This window comes from Parus major, chromosome 21 (genome assembly GCF_001522545.3).
Source record: "Parus major isolate Abel chromosome 21, Parus_major1.1, whole genome shotgun sequence".
NCBI lineage: Eukaryota > Metazoa > Chordata > Aves > Passeriformes > Paridae > Parus > Parus major.
This window is the reverse complement of record NC_031789.1, coordinates 6,897,556-6,908,614: the sequence shown is the minus strand read 5'-3', so window position 1 is coordinate 6,908,614 and position 11,059 is coordinate 6,897,556. Positions and strand designations below refer to the sequence as shown.

The 11,059-nt window shown below is 52.4% G+C and overlaps 1 protein-coding gene across 3 annotated transcripts in view; it reads right to left on the bottom strand.

The window, feature by feature from the left end:
- The window catches only part of SPSB1 (splA/ryanodine receptor domain and SOCS box containing 1), a 25,802-nt gene extending 14,743 nt beyond the window's left edge, over nt 1-11,059 (bottom strand). Inside the window, exon 1 of one of the 3 annotated variants that reach the window (XM_015648507.1) lies at nt 10,986-11,059. The gene's annotated coding sequence lies outside the window, so the exon portion shown is untranslated. Of the gene's footprint in view, nt 1-10,004; nt 10,197-10,985 lie in introns of those variants that run through there. The other 2 variants (XM_015648510.3, XM_015648517.2) reach the window with 2 other exon arrangements.

Sequence of the window (11,059 nt, the reverse complement as noted above, 5' to 3'; positions counted from 1 at the left end):
CTGCAGCTGGGAACACAACCTGCAGCTGGGAACACAACCTGCAGCCTCTGACAGCTGCAAACACAACCTGCAGCTTCTGACAGCTGGGAACACAACCTGCAGCCTCTGACAGCTGCAAACACAACCTGCAGCCTCTGACAGCTGCAAACACAACCTGCACCAACGCTGCCAGCAGCACCAGGCACCTCCCTTGCAGCTGCAGCCTCACCTGGAGCAGCCCCAGCTGCTCCTCCCAGCCCAGCAGCAGCCACTGATGCTCCCAGGGAAGGAGGATCCTGATGTTCACTCAGAGCAAGCAGGGCTCAGGAGCTTCCAACTCTCAGATTTGTTTCCAAGGAACACGGAATTACCTCCAAGATAAAACCAGCAGTTTTATTATCAAAGTTAACTAGGTACTTTGCTTTGAAATACAGTTTCTTCCCCTGCATCAAAGGACTGTTAATTTTAGTCTTGTAGCAAAAAAAAAAAGAAAAAGCAAAGTAGAAGAAATGAAAGCAGCATCTGTTGGAAGAGATGAATGCAAGATAAAAGGTGTCTGTGACAGAAAGCTGGCAGCAGCCTTATGTTTTCTATTCAAGTTTAATCTGGGAACAACAACCACCCTTTAAACATAACAAAAGCTGTGGAAAAACCCTTTCCAAATCCAACAACACAGACAGAAGATGCAATTTCTCCTCTCCAGCTGCTGCAGCAGCCAGTTGAGGTGAAGAGTCCAGACAAATCCAAGCTTGCTATGGCAGGGTCACCCAGAACCTCGGCTTGCTCAGGTCCTCAATGTCCCTGCTTCAGCTTCCAATTCCTCCTTCCCTCCCCCAGGCCTCCACAGCTTCCCAGAGATGTCCCCCAGCAGAAAGGCAGCAGTGACACCATGGCAGAACACCTCCAGTGCAGTGGATATAAATATAAATATAAATATAAATATAAATATAAATATAAATATAAATATAAATATAAATACAAATACAAATACAAATACAAATACAAATACAAATGTTTTGTGATGCAGCCAGCAGCACAGAAAACAGCACTGGCCCAGGACAGCCTGATCTCAGCATCATCTGTTGCAGTGGAAGAAGTGAAGTGTGGATCCCCAGCCTTGCAGTGCCCAGCAGGGAGTGTGGAAAGCTGCTCCTTGTGACCTTTAAAGCCTCTGGAACTCGCAGGCAGCGAGAAGCCAGCCCAGTGCCAGCCCCTGGGATGATGTGGTGCTCACCTCCCACTTGTGAGGCAGCTGCCAGAGCTGTGCAACTCAAACATTGGCTGTAGGAGCAAAAAGCCACGGAAAGAGCTGGATAAACACGGCACAGACCAGAGACATTTGTCAACATCCAGCAAACCACTCCAGCAGCAGGCTCAGGAAGGTGAGCCCTCCACGTCCAGGAACCAGCGAGGAGGGATGGCCCAGCAGCTCCCAAATGCTGAAGTAAGAGGATATTCCTGGCAGACAGATTGCACAAGAGACAGCTCTCACTGCCAGCTTTACTGGAACACACTCAGCAGCTCCCCAGAGCGGGGCATGCTGGGATGATGCTGCATTTCTGACTTGTCATTAGCCAAAAAGGTTTAATGACATGGTTGGACTCTGTGTTTAGCTGTAATTGACCTGGGACATCCCGTAATTAGGAGGAGACCCTGCATATCTCAGGGGAGCTGGCAGGGAGTGCAGTCCCTGATGCAATGCTTTGCTTTCACCATCACCTAAAGGGTCCCTGGAAATTGCTGTGGTGGTTTTGGAGACAGGCAGGGGGACCTGAAAGCTCTGGCTGCTTCAACCATTCACCAAAAGGCTTCACAAAACAGCAATTTTAAGAAGCTTTTCTAGCTTGCCTGCTTGAAGTTTTATCCCTGTAAAAGCTCAACAAGACAAATCATATCTGAAAGTGCAGAGCACACCAGCATGAAGAGGATAAAAGCACATTACACAAACTGTGGCTGCAGGAATGCACATGCTGCTTTCAGAGGACATCTGCTCTGTAAGGTGGCCAGATACCCCAGAGCAACTTTTTCCTGGAAATAGCAGTTGTGGTAATACAGAACAAATGTTTTTGCCAAAAAAAGTGACCAAGACATGCGCTGCAGCATTGTTCACAGTAGCTGCAACACTGGTTCAAGTGGCAAGGGGTGAAATTTGCCCCCTGCTCTTACTGGGACACACTCAGAAATTCACTCCTAAGCAACAGCTTCACAAGCTTGGGCTCTGGAAATCAAGTGATATTTACAGAGGCTTCCTCAGCACCTCCAGTGTGCCACGACTCAGCTGCAGCCCAAGGCACAGGGGAGCAACCACTGCTCACCCTTGGGCAGTTTGGAGCTGACAGGGGATGCCAAGATGGTTTTTAGCCCTTCTGTTTCCACCTTCCAAACGCTCTGACACCACCACAGAAGCCTGAGTAAGCAGGGTCTGAAGAACATGCATGTCCTTCCTTCCCTCCCTGGGGCTCCTCAGCAGACTAAACTGTGGCTTTCCCCTCCAAAACAACCAAATTCCACACCTGTAATTACACCCACAGCTCTCTGCTGTGACTATCCAGACTCTGCCATCTGGGTCCTTTCCACTGAGGTGACCCAGTGCAAAAGCTGTCCAGTGTAAGAGACAGGAACCAGCGCAGCAGTCAGTGCTGAGCTGCACTCCTGAGCCCTTATCTCAGCACTGAACAGCTGCCAGCACTTCCAGAGCTGAAAGGCGAGACAAAAACTGGACAGCCAACCCATCCTCCTGCATACCACAGCCACCACAGGTCCTCCTCAGTCAGCATGCCTTCCAAAGAAGTGTTCAACATAAACATTTGTACAGTCCTGCTGAACCCAGCTATTTGATGTGGGCCACAGAAAGCTCCCATGACATCAATGGAAAGTTTCCAGTCAGAAAACCAGGTTTGAAACAGATTAATGGAAGTTAGGAAATAGAGAGGAAGAAGCCTTGTAGAAACAGTCAAGAGATGTGTTCTTAAGCAAGATGCACTCACTCTGCTCAGGAACAAGCACAGAGGAGAAGCTGCTTGGCTCTCTCAAAGTCTGGAGATCAAGAACAGCAGAGATGAGCCAGTTTTTCTGGCTGCTGCCTCGGTGTGCAGGCTCCTGTCTTTCCTGAGGCTGCTCAGTCTCAAAGCATGTCCAATGTCTCCTGGCTGCTGCTGAAGTTCCAATTGCTCCTTTGGAGGAGGCTGGATGGTTTGGCCAAGGTTTGCTGTGTGCAAACACCGGTTTGAAAGCGATGAGAAATCCACTGCCACCCCCCAGCCAGTGCACCACAACCTCCCAAACACGGGACAGATGGGAACTGTCTGGAAGATCCAATGGCTGGGACATCAAATCCAACAGTTTCCCTCCATTAAAAGCTCACAGAGACTGAGCTCACCTTGGGCTTTCATTCCTGCAGTCATTTCATCACACTGCTGCCACTCAATGAGAGCATGAAGTGGGCAGGGAACACCAATCCCTCGGAGATATCAGCCTAGGCTGGACAGAGCTGGCCATGGAGCTGTTCAACCTGGAGAAATTCATCACACACAGCTGGACTGCCCAGCTCTTCTGTCAGACTTGTAGGCAAAGCAGGGCTCCACCGAGGGACCTGCAAAGCCACCTTGGCCCTGCTGCCACCCTGCCACCTGCTGGGCCATCTGCTCTGTCCACCTGGGCACTTGTCACCTCTGTGGCACCACGAGCCTGGGCCAGACACCATTTCTGGGCCAGACTCCTCCTGTGGTCCTCTTACACGTGCCAAAACAAGATTTAAGAGCATATCGAACATTTTCCTGTTGAGAAGGCTTTTGTGCCAGTGCAATCACGGCTGTGCTGTTCTGCACCCTGAAAGGTTTCCCATGAGGCCAAGGATTCTTTCAAAGCCAGTCTAGACTGAGGATCAGTTGGTGTTTTTGCCAAGTTTGAAGACAGCCTAATCCAAACAACATAAGAGCACACGCCTCTGAACAAGTGCTGGTTCTAACACCTCCCTCTCCACCTGACTGACCACAGGCTTAAACCCCATTCTCCTGTCTTAAATCCACAGGGGAACTTGTCCTCAGCCTAATGTACAGCACATTGCTCTCCCACCTGCAGCAAGAAATCTCTTCTACCTAAAGCTCCAAGAGCCACTCAATCCTGATTTCTTACCCAAACTTGCAATTCTGCTCCATTTGAACAGAAAAGGGTTGCTATGTTTATCATAAACACAGTTCAGCAGAGGTAAGATTTATAGCTCATTTTGCTCTTGCCTGTTCCAAGGTGCATCCCAAAAGTCTTGCCACACCTCTGGCCTGAAGCCAACCCTGCTCAGCTCAGCCAGGGGCTGCTGCCATGTCCCAGAGTGTGCAGTCAGTGGAAATTCTGTTTAATCATGGAATCCGTGTGGCTGTGGCACAGCAGCAGGAGGCTGAGCTGTTCTGCCTGGAAGGGAACACCAGCATGCCCCAGGAACCACATCCCTGCGCCAAGGGGCAAAGATGAAGGCACCTCATGAGTCACAGCCAAATTCCTTTCTGTGGAAAACACGGCAGAAAGTCCTCAGAGAAGGAATATGTACACCAAGTGTGCATTCAAGTGCCCCCAGCAGCACAGATCTCCTTCCAAAATGAACAAACCCAGTCCAGCAGCTCTCACTGGAGCTCCCTGCAGACAAACATCTGGAGGGCACTGCCACCCTGGAGTGACACAGCAGAGCTGGCAGTGCCCTGCTGGGCAGAGCAGCTGCACCAGCACAGCCTCCCTGCAGGTGTGGGCACTGCTCCTTCCAGGCACCTCCCTGGGTGTCCCCTCCCTCTGGAGGTGCTGACACACAAAGCTGTGTCCTGCAGATGCAGTTCAGTGTCACCCCATCACATCACCCAGATAAATCCTGGGATAAATCCTGAGATAAATCCTGGGATTTTATTGTCACCCGTGGCAGAAGTGCAGATCTGTGGGCACACAGGACCTGCCCCTTCAGCAACCTCACCAGAAGGCAACAGCTGACATCCCACCAAGCCAGGGGATGGGAGCAGCAGCACAGGCACCCTGACACCAGTGCCAGAGAAACAGGGATGCTGCAGCTGAGAGAACCATCCAGGAAACCTCTCCACTCCTTCCAAAGCTGCTCCTCCACACAGCCAAACAATTCAGCTATTTAACAGCTTGTTGGTCCTCCAGTGGATCATCTGAAGGGCAATTACCTGAGGCAGCTGTCAAGGAATGACAGTATCCAAGTCCTGGGATGGACCTCAGTCATTGATACATTAAAAAACATAAGATGCCCAGCTTGCCCTTCCTTCTTCTCCCCATCTCGACCTTCAGCAAGTCAAACCCTCAGCTGGGGAACCCAAAGCAGGTTCAGGTGTTGGTCTGTCTCCCCTCCCCAGGTTTCACCATGGCCCAAGCTCTCAGCAGATCTGCTGCCCCTTTCTGACCATGGCAGGTTGGTGTGCCACATTCCTGACCTGGCAGCAATATCCTGCGGGAATCTGGGAGCCTCCTGCCCCTCTCCTCCCCGGCTGCAGAGCCCAGAGGTGCCCAGATCAGTTCCAGGGTGAGGTGTGGGTCAGGTGTGGGGCTGAAACCCCTCAGCGCTCCCAGCTGATCCAGCTGCGAGAGGGAAACGCTCCAGAAACACCAGGAGGGAGCAGAGAGGTGCCCTGGCTCCCTGCAAATCCAGAATTCCATGGCTGGACCCACTCCCAGCCCAGCTCCACCTGCCCCAGCTGCGAGCAGGGGACAGGGGACAGCGGGCAGGGGGGGACAGGACAGCGGGCAGGGGACAGCGGGCAGGGGGGACTGACAGCACAGGGGGACTGACAGCAGCTCACCCCTGTCACACACACCCACAGCACAAAGCCCAATAGCCCCATTCCCATCCCACAGGCACCATGCCAGGGACTTTCTGGATTCTCACAGGCCCACGGCCTCTTCTCAGCACAAGGGTCAACAGGTTTAGTCTGCAGCTGTTGGAGTTTACAGGAACTGGGACACAAATCCTCCCAGTTCAGCTTACCTCTCACCAGCTGCTCACAAAGTTTGGAGTATTTTACCTCTCAGCAGCTGCTCACAAAGTTTGGAGTATTTTCTTTATTTCTTTACATGGGCACCTGTTGAATCCTCAAGTCCCAGGTGCATGAGTGCCCTGGGTGAGTGTGGAACAAAGCAACCCCTCCCTCACTGCCCACATGCAATAACACCACTGCTTTGGCCTTCAAGCAGCACGGGGTGACTGAATACCCAGGGAGAGTCTGTGCAGAGCTGCTGACAACACAGCACAGCCCCATCCACTCCTCACACCCCCAGCTCAGCAGGAAGGACCACAGGGCACTGCATGGAAGCTTTTTGGGAGTCATCATTCTCTTCTGAGTGAGCAGCAATGCTGCTGTCCCTGCAGCACAGAGCCAGGGGCCTGCAGAACCAGCCAGCAATCAACTGGGGCATCCAGGCAAGAGCCACACTTTGGCCAAACCCAGGGCCTGCTACAAACCTCCAAACACTACAGGCAGGATGCAGGCGTTTTTCACATCTCTGCATTAAGCAGATTTTAATTTACAAGAGTACATTCAAAGCAGAATTTATCCACGGTGAAGTTTGCAGAAGTTTAAACCAAGGATTTCTAAACATCTGAGACCAATGCAGCCTTCTCATGTGGAGAACAGCTCAGCCTTACCCCTCACTTGCTTTTCTTGGCCGTTCACCATCTGTGGCTCACGTTCTTCAGAACGAAGCTGTTTCTGCAGTTTTTGTGCAACTGAGTGCCTTTGTACATTTATGGTGTCAAGGCCCCATCTGGGATCTCCTCAGGACAGATTCCTGACTTGATAACATACCAGCTCTCCAAAGAAAGCAGTTTGAAGCTAACATCCACACAGCTGCTCTGACTTAGAAGCTTCATCAAATTCCCCTTCCAGGCTAAAAGAAAAAGCCCATGTTTGGTAACTCCATTCAGACATTACCACCTTCTCCCCAAAGCTCTCAGTTGCTCTCACTGGCAGATTGGTGGTGGCTCTTGGGGTCTCATTTGTTTTTTAAGTCTCTTTAAAGAGAAAGCTTTGTAAGAGGACAAAGAAATGTTTCACTTTCTCCTCCCGGGGAGGCTTCACTGTTACACAGCAGCAGCACTGCTGAAGCTTCAAGTCTGTCCTCCCATGTTCTAGAGCAGAAAAAACTCACAAAGCCACGAGACAAGGAAATATCAGTGGACAAGACTCTCCAGCATTAAGGAAAAAAAGCCTAAGGCAAAGACATGTGGCTGTTTCTCTATTAAAGGAGAAAAATATGCTAATCCAAACAACCCTGACAGTGGCCTTCAGTGCTGCTGAAGTACAAAGCAGAAGGGAGGATGACAAGGCACCTTCCACAGGAGCAGAGCCCTGGCAAGTCAATGCCTGGCCACAGCTCCTCACTGTGCCAGTCCCACACTGCACAGGGAAGAACATCCTTCCCATGGGGAAGAACACCTTTCCCACGGGGAAGAACACCCTTCCCATGGGGAAGAACACCTTTCCCACGGGGAAGAACACCCTTCCCATGGGGAAGAACACCCTTCCCACCCCACTGCCACCATGAGCCACATGGCAGAGCCCGTGAAATAAAACCTGGCACCAGCTCCATCCCAGCCTCAGCTACCACACAGGCAGGACAGGAACTTTATTCCCTGCCTTTGGCAACACCCAGGTGCCAAGGGGAGCGGTGGGAGCAGGGCCACACATCAAGGCAGAGTCAAGGAAGGATCAGCCCTGCACATCCCCCCAAATCCTGCTCCTTGGGCACAGCAACCTGCACATCCCCCCAAGCCTCACTGCTGGGTACATCCCTGCACATCCCCCCAAACCTCACTGCTGGGCACAGCAACCTGCACATCCCCCCAAATCCTGCTCCCTGGGCACATCCCTGCACATCCCCCCAAATCCTGCTCCTTGGGCACATCCCTGCACATCCCCCCTAAACCTCACTCCTGGACACAGCAACACTGCCAGGCTGGCACCAGCAGCAGCCTGGAGCTGTGGGGAGCCAGAGCAATGGCAGGCAGGACAGTGTGTGACAGAGCTGTCCCCAGCAGTCTGAGCAGCCTCTGCACAGCCCTCACACTCCCCTGCTCGTCCCTGTGCTGCAGGACATTGTCCTGCCCTGTCCCCTTGCCACCTGCAGGGCTCTGCAAGGGCAGCCCCCAGGGCTGGCACAGCCCAGAGCTCTGGCAGTGCCTCCACACAGCACCCAGCTCACACCAAAACAATTCTACTGGGGAAATTTCTATCTCCTTCCCTTACACACTCCAGAGTTCAGGCAGCTCATGCCACCCCAGAGCTACAGACAAAAGCAGTTCCTGTACCAAATTAACACCCAGAATGAGGACTTTTCTTTTTGCTGTAAAAACCACTTAGTCTGCAAGAGAATTCTCTGACCAATGCCACAGACCAATTTACTTTACCCCAGGAGTTTCCAAAGTGTTACCATTAAGGGCAGAGCAGTACAGAGTTAAAAGGGAATGGATGTTTTAGTAGTCCCTGGGAAAACACAGTTAACAGTGGCACATTTTCCCCACCATGTGCTTGGAAACTTTTATTTTTCAGCTGTATTTTCTCACGCTCAGCAGAGAGTTTTTGGCCATTACCTGTAGCACATATCCCATCTCCATTAAGGACAACTGCACTCTTCCCCCAGCAAATATTCATGGAGACAGAGGCAGCTGTAGCAGTCACTCACATGGAATAACTCAAGGGAAGATTCTTTTGTTTTCCAGAGCAGTGCAGTAACTGGAAGTGAGTCAACACCTTGACATGAGCTCATTCTGCAAAGGCCACCAGCAAAGGAACCCAGTGACTGCAGTCTGGTACCAGACACTCACTCACTTTTATTCTGCAGGCATCACACAGCTTTGTCTGAAAGCAACTGGTGTCTGACTCGTGACTTGGCAAGGTAAGCTGTGGGAATGAGCTCCATCACACACCTGGAAACACAAAGGAGCAGAGCAGCAGCTCCACAGCTCTGGGAAACTCCCAGTTGATGCAGGTCTGCTCCTCTGCTGCTGTCATGCTGCACCACTCTGCCAGGTAATGCATCAACAAGGCTCCTGGACATGAAGATAAACTCATCCCAGCTGAAATCACCTCTCTGCTACTCCCTGCCAGCCCCAGTTAACCCTCACCCCCTGTCAACACAAGCCCTGGGTGACTCCAGGCTCAGGAAGTACAAGTATACTAAATCCCAAAACTGTAACCAGCACTGGCACGGGGCTCTCAGAGCCCATCAGATGCAACTCCAGTGTTTGCAGAGGCACCAACCACAAAGCACAAACCCCAGAGAGCCACAGAACATACTCCATTCCACATCTTATATTCTTCAAAAACTGCACTGTGACTTGGAGTGTTATCTGTCAGCACTGTCTGCACCCAGTCACAAACCCTGGCACAGTGTCCTCACTGGCTCATTAGCTACAGATTTTAAATTCCAGGAACTTAATGAATTCTTAATTAGCCCTCACAAGACAAGCAGACCTTGCAGACTGCTTTCACTTTTTCTGAGGAAAGGAAACGGGGTCCAGGGAAAAAAACCCAGCCCAGACACAGGAGAGCAACAAGCAGAGGCCAGTCCCCACACCCAGCAGCAGCGAGGGACTGCACACAAAGGCAGCAGGGATCAGCTGGCCAGTTCCTGGAACACGAGCCCACAGCCCAGAAGGATCCAGCAGAAGTTTACAAACAAGCCCCAAAGCACATTACAGAGCACTTCAGTAACCTCCAGAGCAGGGGAGAGAGGCTGCAAAGGCTGCTGCTGCTGCACTGCAACAGCCCAGTATCCCCTGAGGAATGCACTGCTGCTCTTCAGCCCCTGCCTTTGAGCGGGGAGAAGAGTAAAATGCTGCTTTATGTGTCCACCATCCCCACCCCTGGGGGACAGGGCAGAGGAGAGGGGGACACAGGGCAGAGGAGAGGGGGACACAGGGCAGCTCAGGGAAGATGCTCCTCCACATCGGTGCTTCCCGGCACTGCCCTTCACTTTGTAAACAGCAGCACTGCTCCGTGGCATTCCTGGCTGTTCCCTTATTAACTCACCAGGGAAATATCCTTCCTTGCAGGCTGGGAGAGCCACTCTGACCATGGGCCAGACCTCTCCTACTGTGGGGCACTGGAGTCTCGGCAGTCTGCTCCAGCAGCCAGCTCTGAGCTGTCTGTGCTACTGAGCTTTGCAGCGCTGCATCTGGTGTAGAAATCAGATGTTAGAGGGGTGGGAAAGGCACACGTTACTCCTGGGACAAAAGGTTCATTGAGCCATCCTGCATCTCTAGCATGGGAAAAAAAAAAAAAAAAAAAAAAAAAAAAAAAAAAAAAAAGTGATCTTTCTTCAAGGAGCAACTCCCATTTTTACAATCATTTTGTAAACTTCCTTATCTTGAGCCATGGCTCAGACAACTCACAGTTTTTGAGTGGGGCATGGCCACCAGGCACCCTGGCTGCCCACTTCAGCCAGGGAATAAGGACAAAACACGGCGCAGTCCAGCAGGAGGCTACAGCAAAACTGACCTTATAACAACGCTCTAGGTCCTCCAGATAGAGGATTATGTAAGTCCCCGTTGTACTCGCGTAGCTTTATGTAGTAAGAAAAGCGACACAGCAACCAGACCTTGTAAGGTGTGCTCCGGAGCCCCCGAACAAACAAACCCGCTGTCCCAAAGAGCCGGAGCGATCGGCACCGATCATCGCTGCCCTCCCAGCCCGGGGCACACGGCGGGGCTCCGGCAGCGCCCCTCCCGCGGCATCCCCGGAGCGCTCGGGCGGAGCCCCAGCAATCAATCACACCGATCAATCACACCGATCAATCACACCAATCAATCACACCAATCAATCAATCACAGCCATCAATCAGTCACAGCCATCAATCTCCCCCGGGCTGCTCCCCCGCTGCCAGGGCCGGCTCCGGGAGCGGCTGCAGCCAGGCTCGGCCTCGCCCCGGCCCTGCCCGCCAGAGGCTCCGCTCCTCGGGCACCGAGAGGCCCCGGAGCCGCCCCGCTCCCCGCCCGCCCCGCCGGCTCCTACCGTGCCCGGGCTGCCCGCCGGACCATGGCCCCGAACCGAACCGAACCGAGCTGTGCCGAGCCCCGGGCAGGCCG